General features: G+C 41.4%; 1 protein-coding gene across 2 annotated transcripts in view; it reads right to left on the bottom strand.

Moving 5' to 3' along the window:
• Positions 1 to 15168, bottom strand: part of PPARGC1A (PPARG coactivator 1 alpha) — a 467754-nt gene that overhangs the window by 226999 nt on the left and 225587 nt on the right. The window lies entirely within an intron of this gene.

Genomic DNA, 15168 nt, shown 5'->3' with positions numbered 1-15168 from the left:
TCCATCTTTCAAATGTCAGTAAGTCTCCTATTAAAAAAAATATACGGGGCCAAGTGACTGTGTAGTTCTCATTCCTCAAGATCTCATTTTCAAATGTTCCTGATCTTTCATCCTTTGTTTATGTTTTCTGATAGAGTGACACACCACCAGCACACCCAAGTTTACATCCTGAATTCTCTGATAAAGCCACCCTGACACGGTGACTTTTGTTTTTTCACCACTAAACAAGATAGTCTCCAACTGGGAGCCTCACCCTCACTTTAATGTTTTCTTTTTTCCAGTCAAAACTAGATTTAAATCAAGAATAGCGTGTGAATATTGTAAAAATCTCAGAGAAGCCACAAAAATAAAAAATTAAAATTAAAACATAAAAAAAATTGTATTCCATCACCTAGAGATACACCTAGACAAACTTTTTTGATGTGTGAGTATATACTTATGTTGTTACTGTTTAAACAAACCATAGGATGATACTATTTTGTTACCTAATGTTTCACTTGAATTATTGTGAATACTGTTCTATCAATAAATATCAACCACATGGCTCTTAATAGCCAAATAACCACGAGTCATGTATTTAAATATTTGCCATGATATATTTAGCCAATCCAATTTTTCACTATTATAAACAATGCTGTGAGGAACATCTTTCCAACTAAACCTTTGTACATGTTCCTACATATGTCTTAGGCTAGGTTCCTAACAACAGCAGCAATAACAATAGAAATAATAATATATATGAGGACTTACTTTATTATACCAGGCTCTGACCAATCACTTTTCATGCATTATCTCATTTAACCATGGTACCAATCCCAGTTTTACAGGTTAGAAAATTGAGATATGATAAGGATAAGTAATTTGTCTTAGGAAGTAGTATTCCCAGATCTCCCAAATTTGGTTGAAGTCAAAAATCCATTCTTGGTACATGTATCTTTTTTGAATTATGGTTTTCTCAGAGTATATGCCCAGTAGTGGGATTACTGGGTCATATGGTAGTTCTATTTTTAGTTTTTTAAAGAACCTCCACACTGTTCTCCATAGTGGCTGTATCAATTTACATTCCCACCAACAGTGCAGGAGGGTTCCCTTTTCCCTGCATTGCAGCACTATTTACAATTGCCAGGACATGGAAGCAATCTAAATGTCCATCAACAGATGAATGGGTAAAGAAGATGTGGCACATATATACAATGGAATATTACTAAGCCATAAAAAGGAACAAAATTGAGTTATTTGTAATGAGGTGGATGGACCTACAGTCTATCATACAGAGTGAAGTCAGAAAGAGAAAAACAAATACTGTATGCTAATGCACGTACATGGAATCTAAAAGAACGGTACTGATGAACCTAGTGGCAGGGCAGGAATAAAGGCGCAGACGTAGAGAACGGACTTGAGGACATGGGGGGAAGGGGAAGCTGTGATGAAGTGAGGAAGTAGCATTGACATATATGCACTACCAAATGTAAAATGGATGGCTAGTGGGAAGCTGCTGCATAGCACAGGGAGATCAGCTCGGTGCTTTGTGACGACCTAGAGGGGTGGGATAGGGAGGGTGGGAGGGAGGCTCAAGAGGGAGGGGATATGGGGATATATGTATACTTATAGCTGATTCACTTTGTTGTACAACAGAAATTAACACAACATTGTAAAGCAATTATACTCCAATAAAGATATATATATTTAAAAAATCCATTCTTTTTCCCACCCACACCATTCTACCACCCTGGAGGTGAAATTTTCAGCTCAAACAATATTCATTATTCAAAGCATTTCAATGAGACTTGACAAACAGCCCTCCAATTTTAATAACGTCCACTGTCTCTATGGACCCAGGAGAACAGTCTTCCTCGCTCTCCAAGCCCCTCCAGAAATACCACCAACACCACCATTTAAACACCGCTTGTAAGTTATCTTTAACACCTCAGAAAATGGTACTATAAAAATAAGCAAAAGACCTGGGACTAAAATTGAACATGCAAGTTATTGTAGATATTGTTTCTTGACAAACAGCCTCTCCAAACCACATAAATTGTCCAAAGCCCCTTAAACCTTTGTTCTCCATTACCCACATAGGACTGCAAAGGAAATGCCGCCAAGGAACTTCAGGCTAATTGAAAAATCACTCACTTGAGATGCAATCAGGATCACGCTGCATCTCTACAGACGTACATGGAAACTAGAAACATGTGGAGTCTTCCCTGAACAGAGCAACCGGCTAATCAGCAAACTCAAAGGGAAATCATCTGCTTTTTTCTCCCCTGTGTTGCTGGATTTGCATTTAATAATTCAAAAGAGATGCCAAAAAAACCCAAAAAACTCTACAGGGGAGATCAGGTATCCAAACTCCTTCCACCCCTGAGTCCTAGCTGCTCCCCTTTCAAGGAAAAACTGTAGCCTTGACTGGGTGGGAGGCCAGCCTACCACCCAAGAGCTGATGTTTCTAAAACCTGTTGTCCAGAGATCATGACCATGGGTTTCCATTAACAGGGCTAAGTAAACGCTTTCCTAAATAATCCTGTCAATGGTTGAAAAAAATACGTGTATTTTTGGAAGAAAGGCTCAATACCATACTGGCAGGGGATAATACTGATCCTCATTTTGGAGGCTTTTTCCCCCCCCCTGCTTTTTGGAGAGACAATTAATACTGATTGTACCTATCATTAATTTTCCACAGTCATCAGGGGCTTTTAGGTTTTATAAGCATAATATCTGTTATTTGTAATGAGGTGGGGGACTGTCTTCAAAGCTCTTATTTCTTTTAGATTTTCCTTCTGCATTCAGTGTTCTCTACCGCCACAAGACAATACTTCACAGGTTTAAGGCATGCGGCTACTAGAGAAAGTCACTCTGATACTAGTAAGGAGATGGACTCTCATTATCTTTCCGGAGGGACCAGCATGTGTGAGTAAAACGCTTTGATTTCTCAGATCCCCAGTCCTAGGGGGTTGGGAGTGTGTGCTGAGAGTAGAGAGAGGACAAGGCATGGGGGGAAAAAGGGGTAGAAGCGCACCCCTTTCTCTTCTTCTGCATCCCAGGGCTCAATTTCTTACATCCCCTCTCTTTTTTTTTTTAATTTATATTTTATATGGAAGTATAGTTGATTTACAATGTTGTGTTAGTTTCAGGCGTACAGCAAAGTGATTCAGTTATACATATACATGTATCCATTCTTTTCCAGGTTCTTTTCCCATATAGGTTATTACAGAATAATGAGTAGAGCTCTCTGTGCTATACAGTAGGTCCTTGTTGGTTATCTGTTTTATATATAGTAGTGTGTATATGTTAATCCCACTCCTGGGCATATATCCGGAGAAAACCATACTTCGAAAAGATACCTGTGCCCCAATGTTCACTGCAGCACTATTTACAATAACCAAGACATGGAAGCAACCTAAATGTCCATTGACAGAGGAATGGATAAAGAAGATGTGGTACATATATACAATGAAATATTACTCAGCCATAAAAAAGAGTGAAATAATGCCATTTTCAGCAACATGGATGGACCTAGAGATGATCATACTAAGTGAAGTCAGTCAGACAGAGAAAGACAAATATCATATATCACTTATACGCAGAATGACAAATGAACTTATTCACCTCCTGTCTCTTTAAAGCCCCCATGGAGCATGTGGACATCTAGACATGTATGTAGTTTTCTCCCCCTGGGGAACATCAGTACTTTAGGTGTAGTTTGATTCCGTGTTCTCTCTCTGTTCTTTCAGAAATCCTCTATTCTTTCAAGAATCCCTATGAAAACACCACCAAAGTGCTGATTGGCAAGAGCTAAACTGTGACCTCCATGGCTCTGCTCGGGCCAGTGTGGCCTGGTCACCATTCCTGCCACCCATCAGTGTTTGGTCTAACAGCTCTGAGGCTGCAAGAACATGAGTGATTCCAGTCAACGACCCAGGTTTCTTGGCCAAGACCTGAATGGTCCTTGGGGAATCAGAGACCTCTATAACCTTTGAGATGCCACCTGAAAGGTCTGGCTTGGAGGCAGGCTTCTTGGTCCATAGGAGGGAAGCAGGGTTCCCCTCATCTGGCCCTCTTGCCTCTTTCAGGCACATGAGAAATTATAGGGAGTCCGCTGGCCAGGCAGCCACCTCCAGAGGGCACAGACCATCCACTTCCAAAGGCCTCCTGACCCAGGAATATCCCTCCTCTGGCACCCTGTGCTATCTCAGACAGGCTGACCCTGGACAATGTCACACAGGTCTTCCAAAGCCATGACTAAGAAGCCCACAGGTCACTTACTAACCCTTCTTCTGTTGGGATGTTCTAACCATGTTGCATTCCTTCCTTCCTCAGGGATGTATTTAGAGCTGACTTTCTGCCACGTGCTAAGCTACACACCAAAGATGCCTGTCCTGTCTTCAAGCAGTTCCTCGTCCAGGAGTATGTATATTATCTGGGGGAGGGGAGGGAAGGAGAGGCACAGAAACATCACACAAATGGTGATAAATCTGGTGTTAGGAATGAGAGTAACGTGTGCATGTTTGTTGAGGTTAGAAGAGCAGGCTGCCCTGCTACTTAGAAGCCTGGTTACCTTGGGCAAGTTCCTTCACCTTTCTAAGCCACAGCCTCACCACCTCTGAAGGGGATGTTAGAGGATGTTCCGGATGCATCAGATCTGGATGACACCGTGATTTGGTGTAGAAGAGATTTTAAAAACCCCAAACACTACAGCACAAGATAGAAATACAAAGTGGCATGAGGGAAGTCAAAATAAAGCATGTGGGCTGGTCAGAGCAGGGGGCATCTCTTGACAGTAGACGGCTGAGGTTTCTTTGCTACAAAACTCCAAAGCAGGTAGAACCAAGCTTCTCTTTGGAGAACATTCCAAAGTGCAGCCAACTTAGGTGGAATTTGATAGCTAAAATGCTATCCTGGGATGTCCATGTTGCAACCATGGCATAATTCACTTATTTCTGCTCTCCTTATGGGTGTAATCAACACCTGGGGACCACAGCCTGCCTGCACCTACCAACAGACTAGCATAAGTAATGACAAACACCCTCTCTGGGTTTGAATCAGTATTCAAGCTTAAATCACTAACAGACACCTTACTAAGTTCAGGGGCAGACTTCTGCCAGGACCAGCATGTATAAAGCATGCTCTGTGTTCCAAGCGCTGACCCAGGTAACTTACAGACAAAGAAACTGAGTCTGAGAGGTTAAGTCACACAGCCAGTGAGCAATGGAACCAGATTTCTGATCCATGTGCGTCTGACTTCATAGACCAGGGTCTTCCTATTGCATCAATAGCCAGCTCTTCCCTGGCTTAGTTCACAAGAAGCAGCTTCTCTCTCCACCCTCACTGTCCACCCACATCCTCCGACTTAACTAAATTTCTGGTTTTGCCTTTTCTCAACAGCCTTGTCACAGAGCTGCTCAAAACCCAGCGTGACAGTCCCCAAATTCTGATGGGCAGTAATTTACATCCACGTCATCCTGTGCAGCTCTTTCTCAGAGACTGACTTCAAGGGTTCCCTGGAAATGGAAAGCACCAAGCATTATGGTGTTTGATGGCAATTTCAACAGATCAGCCGGTGGTCAAGCTCTTCGATTGCCTAAGAGTATCAAGTTACCCCCAAAGAAGCGAGTCCTAGGTCCTGCCATAGCACGAGGCAAGGGTGGAGAGGCACTGCCAAGTATCTGCTGCGCTGCTCAGTTCTGTACCATTTATCTAACAGCTAATATAATATCAAGTGACAGTTTAAACAGGCTACTTTCACCTAATCTGTGCATGCTGTATGCAAAACAGTTCTGACCCTGGCTTGGTTCCTTAAAGCATGTAGGATTTAATTATCTCCCACTGTTATAGAAGTAATGACAAGTTACTTAGTACTTTTAAGACTGATAAATAAAGTCCTTTTGACAGGTGAGCTGAAAACTACCCCATTTACAAAGTTGTGATACAAATGCCCCTGTCCCTAGACTCAGGACTTCCTTTCTTAAGTGAAAATGATCTCTAGTCCCTGGACCCTCTTAAATATGGTACACCCAGAGCAGTGAAGTTATACAGTGTCTTTTCTGAAAAGGGGAATTCTTCAGGTACTAAATGAGATAAATTGACAAAGAGAAAGGGAGAGCATGAGGGAAAGAGAAATAAAGAGAAGCATCTATGTATTTTATTAACACTGAACTTCAAATAAACATCTGTGTGAGTTTCAATACACTTGACTACACACCATCATCTTTATGTCACAACTAAGGCCCTGGATTGGAGAGTGCAGTAGAGATTTATCTGCAGTGATAAAATTTCCAGTTTCTTTCAATTCACATTCATTTCTCCCATCTTTCTAGAAGGAATAGTCTCTCCTGCCTCCCCAGTAATCACAGATCTGTTCCCCTGCCCAGACTCCATGTCCAATCTCTCTTAATTAACTGAGTTTGACATGTTTCTAATACTTATTTAGAGCTGCCAGTCACCTCTGTCCAATGCCTCACCCCCTCACAGAGGGGTATTTGTCACCAGGAAAGAAAGTATGGATATTAATACAGAAGTCAGCAAGGCCCCAAGTGCAACAGACTGAGGCAGGTAAAATAAGAGACATTGTCATAAATACATGTAATGTTCAGTAAAGGAGGAGTTGCTCTCAAATGGCTTAAATACAACTCCAGGTTTAGATGACTTTTTAAAGATCATTATGTAATTCAATGGGAAAAGAAGCAGGAGAAAACCTGTCACCTAGTGCTGTAACTGTCATTAGCAAAGCTGGCTTTTCCCCAGGTGTTTTGCATCATGGTTTCTCTCTAGAATCTGATAAGAGGTATAAATCCGTGTTTGCAAACATGTGGCCCATAGTTGATATCTAACCCAACAGTATGTTGTGTTTGGCCTGCACTACCTTAAAAATCTTTGAAAGAATTGACAATATAAAATTGAAATATTTTACATAAAGTCCAGAAAATTTACTTCTCTTGAAAAGTTTAAAGGCCTGACAATACTATGCCAGCGTGACCCCATGGTAACAACTGACTGATGCTAGGTAGCAACTTTTCCTCTCAATGGGGTAGGTAGTGTCTGGTTGGCCACACTCTCTACCAGTCCCAACTGCCCTCCACCTGACTGCATCACTCATGTGCACGATCTGTAGAACCATGAGTTTCCAATGCCTGCCATAAAACTTCTCTTCCAAGAAATATTTATACACACAAAATTCAGAGTAAAGGTTCAGGGGTGGATAGAGCCCTTGATAGAGATTATCCATTATCCAGAGCTTCTTAAGCTTGGCCAAGCCACCTCTCTGATCTTCAGCTTCCTTGTCTGCAGCATAAGAGTGTGCATGGTCATCTTTTAGGTCCCTTTCTTCCCTTGAAGTGAAAGACAAAACCACTTTTTAAATGAATTCTCATGATGGAAAGCTCAGAGTTTCAAAAATCTTTTTTTTTTTTTTTTTTTATTCTGTAGACCAACAAATGAGCCACTACCAACAGCACATTCAAAGGCTCCGTGGGGAAAACTGGCAAATCTTCAGATACACACTTGCTCCAAATAATCATCCATCCTTCACTCCGAGTCATGGAGGGTCCATTCTGCACAACAAGCAATCACATGCAGTTTCTCTAAGGAGCAGGGTGTACAGGAAAGCTGTGGGATAAGAAATCCAACCTGAGAAATCCCTCGGTCCGCAACGCAGTTGTATGGGTGTAGGAAGAGAATAAGCACTCCAGGACTAAATCCCAAGTGAGAAGCTGATAACGTGCTTCAAATTGCTCTGTTGGGCCTCCATCTTTACTCCTTTCCCCAAAACTGTATAAACAGGGCCTAAGTACAAATTAAGCCATTCACGTGATGGCCATTTTCTAGCGGGTCAGTATTGCGGCAGAGACACACAAGAAAAGCTGTATTTTGTCCTCCTATTTACAGAGTCATAGGCTTTCAGTGGCAGAAAGGACTTTAAAGGGGCCCTAATGCAAGCCTCTAGTTTTACAGGGAAGGGAAAAGACTTAACCCAAGAGACAGGGTAATGCACCCCTGTCCCAGGCTGCTGTATGTGTGTGTTTGTTTCTCCCCATTTTTAGCATAGTGTGGCCTATAGAACAGACTGCCTGAGCTCAAAGTGTGGTCCCATTCTCATTACCTGAGTCCCCTGTTTCCTTTGACTCTTTTTCTTCATCTATAAAAACTGGGATAACGGTATACTTACAGGATTTTGTGAGGATAAAATGAGATGATTCATGTAAAGCACTTGGAACGGGGCCCAACAATTAGAACTAAGTAAATGCTAACTCATTATTTATTATCAGTTTTGCTTCTGAGTAGAATTAAGTGGAAAACAGCGTGGCGTGCAGCCAGGTGGATCCTAGGTTCTACTTGGGGAGCCTCTATGCACTCACTATCGGAACATTGAGCAAGTAACTTGACCACCCTGAGACTTAATTACTGGTCGGCAAAATGCTGAGAATTACAGGAATAATGTGTGTGGAAATGACGAGCACTAGGTCCAGCATGCTATAGATGCTGGACAAGTAGTTCCAATAATTGACCGTTAATATTATCATTAATTTTTGCAAACTTTTCAGTTAGAGGCCACATAGAGTTAATCTTGGAATCCACACCCCTTTCCCCACAAATCAGCACCCATAATAATGACTAACATCTGATACGTGCGTTTATCTACAAGGCACTGTGCCAAGTGCATTGAATCCTCATTGAATCCTCATAGCAACACTCTGAAATAGGTCATAGTATCATCATCCCCATTTTATAGATGAGGAGACTGAGGCTTGGAAAAATAAACTTAGTCAAGAGAACACGGCTAGTAATTGGAAAAGCTGGAATTTAAAACCAGGCATCAGACCCCCGCAGTTGTTTTATTGGCTCCCCAAGGAAACAAAATCCATTCTCTTAATAAGTTTTGTAGCTGGCCACTTCTGCATAGCGTTTAGAAATAAATGGGCAAAGATATTAAAATGATGAAGTTAAACTTAATTTCTTTCACGGAATAAAAAAAATACTAAGTGCTTTCTGACAAACATGACAACTGTTTCAACTGAGACACACTGGTATGTGGAACAGTAACTGCAAGTAATCTACCCTAAATCATGATCAAAGTGCCACTTGGAATTTTGACTTTGTCGAAATGAATGGCTTCTCTTTGTTAAACACCTACATCATGCCAGGGGCCATCTATGAGTCTTTGAGATGTCATTTAATCCTAATGTCATACAGGTGCTAAAAGATCAAGTCAGGACTTGCCTGGAGTCCATCTCATTCTAAGCCCAAACCCCATGCACTATGTGTCAAGACAGACTGCAAGAGGTTCACAGGGAAGGTCTTGGAACCAGCTGCCTGCCTTCCAATGCGGGCTCCTCATCTCACTAGCTCTGTAGCCTTGGGAAGTTAATCCCCCCATGTTGCCTCCATCCCTTCTCCTGCAACATGAGGAAAACAATCTTCCCAAGACTGACCACATGTAAGTTGCTTAGGGAAGGGCTACTCAAAGTGTGATCCGTGGACTTCCAAGACTGGATCCATGCCAGTCTTCACCCTGTGTTTCATCACTTCATGATCAGATAAATACTGAAATTGAGCTTCTGAGAAAATAACTTTTATGGCCATTGACTCCAATAATAATAAAAAATGGGGCTTGTATATTCTATGCCATTTTACAAAACTGTTTTTATTAATTGTTAGATTTTAATAGAGCAACAGTCCATGATATATTGAAATTTTTTAAGGAAAAAAAAAAAGGAAGGGAGGGGTGTCCTACCCCACAAGCAGTTTGAGAAGCACGATGCTTACCAGTTATGCAGAAAGTTCTCAATAAATGTTAACTATCAATATTAATATCATTATTTGCTACACTGTTTCTCCACTTCCTAGAAAGGGAGCCAAAAATTCAAGCAGCATCAAGAAGATAAACTCTAAGACATAGGATGCTGGTAACTTTACTGACCAGAGCTTGACTCTTTCCAAGCCCTGGTTCATGATCTATGGGGAGAAACCATGAGGAAGTTCTGAGGCTTTTGCTGGATCAGCTCAGTGGACTTCCAAGATGCCCATTAGTAGAAATGGTAGAAAATAACTCAATCCCTCAACTTTTCCCCTGCATTCCGTGTCCAATGTTCTCTTATTTTCCAGTTATAAAGTCCTTTGCCTTAACCTTTCCCTGGTCTTCTCCTTCCCCTTACAGATAGTATTTGATGGGATTCACCAGAACATTGGAGCAAAGATAAATATGGATTGGAAATCCCAGTTCTCCACTTACTGGCTCTGTGATCTTAGGTGTATTACCTAGTGTCTGAGAGCCCTGATTTCCCATCTGAATAATTGGGATGACAATGTATACCTTAGAGGAAGGTTAAAGGGGGCGCCATATTGAAAACCCCCAACAGACTCCAGTGGCCTTCTCCACTCTCCTCTGTAAAGCAGGTAATGCAGCAGTTGGTAGACGTAGGTGGGGAGAGGAAAATTAGAAAGTCTGAGAACTACATCGATAGAGTCACTTTGCTCTTATTATTTATTTAAAACCAAGACTCCAAAGTGTCTGTTAGACCACAGGAAAAAATAAATAAATAAATATGAAATCCAACACTTTCATACCATTGCCAGAAAAAAGAAAGTCTCAGTGAACAAGGCCATTGACTGAAAACCTAAGAGAAACATCCTATATTAAACAATTGCTGGAGGAAGTACAAGCTGCCCAGGAGCCTGTGTATAAAGGAGGTGAGTTGTCTGGAAAGGCATTTACAGGAAGAAACCAACATGAGGAAGAGGTTCCTCACTCAAAAATCAGCCAACCACCGTGCAGATAGAGTGCTTTTGCTGGTGACGTGAAAGGGAGGAACCGAACTATAAATTAACACTAATAACCTATTGACGAGGACAACAGACCATTGACCAACTTAAGCGACTCTAATAGAACGGAATTAACTGCTACACAACAGAGTTTAACAAACACAGTCACTATCAGATTGGTTGTAAGTGTCTTTGCAGTGAGTCCGAACTTTTGGTTTCGGTAAGGGCTGTGGGTAGCAGAAACTGCAGTCACCTATATAAAAGTATCCAGTGCATCCAAAAGCTGCCTCCCCACTCCCACACCGTGAGGCAAAAATACTCTCTCTACCGGAAAATACAGTTGACACTGGGAACATCATTTATCATGGCTGATGCCACCAGCCTGAGAAAGGTTTACATTCGGTGTAAATAAGGTAGATTTGCGAAGTTAATGAGTTCCACTACCCAAGCTCCTTATTAATTCATATACCTCGAAGACATCTACTAAAAATAACACCTTTTGAGTGGTATACCATCTTCATGGAGATCGTTAATATTTCCCCATAATAGAGCAGTTACCGGTCCCATTCTTTCCCTTGATCACCTTTGCACTCCTGACCCGCTACACCGGCTCATTCACAGTTCTCACTTGTGTTCCAATTGCCCTCAGATCCCACTAGCCTCCCTTTCTCCAAGTGACAGTCATCTGTGTGCAACCCTGGTGAGACCTCAGCCGGAAAGCTGTCCTCCGCACCTCTCCCCTCTCTCTTTTCAGTCTGGGATTCACAGAATAGACTGGGATGAAGGTGAAAAGGAGATGGAGTCTTAAAACTGCATGAAGACTGGTTTATGAAGCCCTGCCGCATTCATTCATTAATTCGTTTGTTCTCTCGCTCATCTTTTGAACAGTTTTTGAGTACCCGCTCAGCACCAGGCACGATGCAAGATGCTCAGGATACAGAGAATAATGAGATCTGATCTCTGCAGGGAAGCAGACAGATAAACAGCTGAGTAAGAAGGTAAGTGCAGGGCTCAGTGGGAAGAGAACAGGAGGGCACCCAGCTCACCCTGAGAGAGTTAGAGAAGGAAGATTTTCTGAGCTGGGTCTGGAAGGATTAGGAGGACTTGCCTGTGGATGAAAAGGAGGAAGACACAGGAAAGCTCATATAAAAGAGCAGAGCCGTGCCATTTTATCCTTGGCTACGTACCCTCAGCAGTGGCACGGAGGCTGGAAAGCAATAGGGACTCCATGCGCAGTGAATGAATGAACTAACGGCACAAAGATTCCCACGAGAATCGACCACTCACTGCCCCCATCAGTCCCTTAGCAAGAGAGGTGGCGACCCCTTTCCATTCCTTCTGTGGCCCTTTAATACAGAAGTTGCTTCATGCTCTCCTCTCTAAGGGGTCTCTGATTCCATTTCTTATGTCGTATGACACCTCCTCTTTGTTCCCAACTTCCTGTCACAAAGAGACAGAAGAGCATGGGAGGAAAAGGCTCCCTAACAACAAAATTTGTATGTGGTCCCTTCAAATGACCCAGATGCCCAGTAAAACAACTGTGGATGGGGGCTTGGATGCAACAACATGGCCGAGCCCCCACGTTCGGAAAACACAGGGACTTCTCAACCTTTGTGCTACGGACACTTTGGCCCAGATCACTCTTTGTTGTAGAGGTCTGCCCAGTGCATTGTTGGATGCTTAGCAAAATCCCTGGCTTCAACCCACAAGATGCCAGTAGCATGCCCCATCCTGGGACATCAAAAATGTCTCCAGACATGGCCAAGTGTCCCTGGGTTGGGGGACAGTCAAAACCATCATAGATGATAGCTTTCTTGATAATCCACCCCTCTGGGGGTCTCCAGCAGTCAAATGTACAATCTTAGAAGGCCATCAGAGACTCCCAGTGTAAAAAGTGACCTTGGAGCTCATCCAGTCCAATACAGATTTTGCCTGTGGGTAGACTAATCCACTATTCCAAAATGCCTTCAAGTGGATTATAAAGGAGAAAAGGCACACGCACAAACACACAAAAGCCATTACTCCTGTGTCATGCTGCTACCCTGTGTGAAACTGACTAGGCAGAGCTCTGCAGAAATGGCTTCAGATGATTGGAAGAGATCAGGGTGACGTGGGGCTGGTAGATGGGATGCTTAACTCCAACTCATATTCATTTACTGCTACATTTAGGCTGCTTTCAGGCCGCCTTTCTCTCAAAAATACCTTTCATATCAAAATGGCAAGGTTCTGGCTCTGAAGCCTTAGAATGCTGAGTGATCCAATTTGCTTTCATCTTCCTAAACACGTGGGTAAGCAGAGTCTTGGACAGCTTAGCATTGCCATAACATCATAAATAAATAATTATGTAGATATCTGCTGGACATGCAAAAAATATATTTCTAAACAACAGCAAAAAAGAAGACTCATTATTTCTCCCATGGAGTAACTCAGAAGTCATTCCTAAGGTCTTTTTCTTTCAAGATACTGAAGATGGAGAGAAAAGCAACTCCAATATCCGTATTCCAGTTTGTTACTCTAAACTCAGAAGTTGGACGTGAACCGTCTTCAATAAATACATTAAAAGGTAAAACAAAAGAGATGGGAGGATATATAGAGTAAATGAAGCAGAAAAGACAAATCAACCAAGAGCAACACATGGACCTTATTTAGATCCTTATTCAAACAAACTGTTAAAACATGGCATTTATAAAATAATTGAAAGTTTTGATATTGACCGCATATTTGATAATAAGAATTATTGTTAAATTTTTGATTTGCCAGTGGTATTGTGGTTGTTTTTCTTTAAACATACACAATAAAATACAGAAGAAAGAATATTTTGCATTTGCTTCAAAGTTATATGAGAGGAGGAAGCAGTCTTAAAGAAACAAGATTGGCCATGAATTGTTAATTGTTGAAGCTGGTTACAGGTACATAGTGGTTCATTATACTATTTTGTCTCTTTTTTACGCGTTTGTGATTAAAAAGTGAAATAGATTAATTTTTAAAGGAGCAAGAAAAAATATTTTGAAAAGGAAGTGATCGAAGACAAAGATAGAATGGCTTTTTCTGCCTCTGATCAAAAGTGGTGCATATGATCATCAACTGCTGTCTCAACAGTGTGTTGGGAAGCACCTGGATGGTATGACAGAGCTGTCTGAAAGACAATCACGTGGAGAACTCTGAACGGCTCTATAGAATGTGGCATATTCTGCCTTGAAGTACTATGACTTGTAGATGTACCTAACTCCCCCTCCTCTTTCCTTAGATTGTAATCTCTGTGACAAAGACTGGATCTTGCTTATCACTCTGCCTCCTGGAGAGCCATACCTAATACTTGGGACATAGTAAATGTGTGAGAATCACTTGTTGAAAGTATTGAGGCAGTGTCTGTGCCTCTATAGGACCGGTAAATTGAATTTAAGGTTAATTTTTTCATCAAAATATAGAGCAACAAAATTTTTAAAAACTTCTGAGAAATGAATGGGTGAATTTTGGCAGGCAGATCATCACATGGCTTAAATCAGTGTTTCCCAAAGTATGAGTACCGTAGTGATATGTGTGCAAGGTGATTTTATATGGTTCACAAACAACTTTTATTGAGGAGTTATGTATTTACTTTTAATATTTTTTAAGATGTAAGTACTTGGTGTTTACATAGATGCAATAGTTTAGGAAGAGGCTACAATTATTTATATTTGAAATAAAATTTAGTAAAAATTCATACTATTGGCAAAGAGTCATGGCAAAAATGTTTGAAGGTACTATTCATAGGTTTAAATAGCAGAATCCCAAAGAACGTCTACCTGTTTACCTCTCATAAGTGCCCCATTGTTAGCAAAATGTTTTGGAATGTGGACTCTGGAACGAGACTATCTGTGTTCAAATATCAGCTTTGCCACTGACTAGCTGTGTGACCTTGAGCAAGTTACTTAACCTCTCTGTGCCCCCAGTTTCTTCATCTGTGAAGTGGGGATAATGAGAGTGCCTATCTCCAGGGGTTATTTTGTGGATTAAATGTAAAGCATTTAGAAGAAAAAAAATAAGATACTAGTATATATATCCATCAGGATGGCTAAAATGAAAAAGACTGACAATACCCCGTGTTGGCACAAATGTGGAGTGACTAGAAGTCTCATATATTGCTGGGGAGGGTGCGAGTTGGTTCAACCACTTTGGAAAACTACTTGGAAATATTTACTAAAGCCAAACACATGCCTACTCTACGGCCCTGAAACTCCACTTCTTGGTTCACATCCAAGAGGATTGAGTGTATAAGTCCACCAAAAGTCATGTATGAAAATGTTTCTAGCAGTTTTAAGTATATTAGTCCCAAACTGGAAACAACTCAAACTGTCCACCAACAGGAGAAGGACTAAATAAATTGCAGTAAATTAATAAAATGAAATACCACACAGCAGTAAAATAAAGAGA

This window comes from Balaenoptera physalus, assembly GCF_965194825.1.
Source record: "Balaenoptera physalus genome assembly, chromosome: 5".
NCBI classification, from domain to species: Eukaryota; Metazoa; Chordata; class Mammalia; order Artiodactyla; family Balaenopteridae; genus Balaenoptera; species Balaenoptera physalus.
The sequence above is the reverse complement of the archived record's forward strand: the minus strand, read 5'-3'. Positions and strand labels throughout refer to the sequence as shown.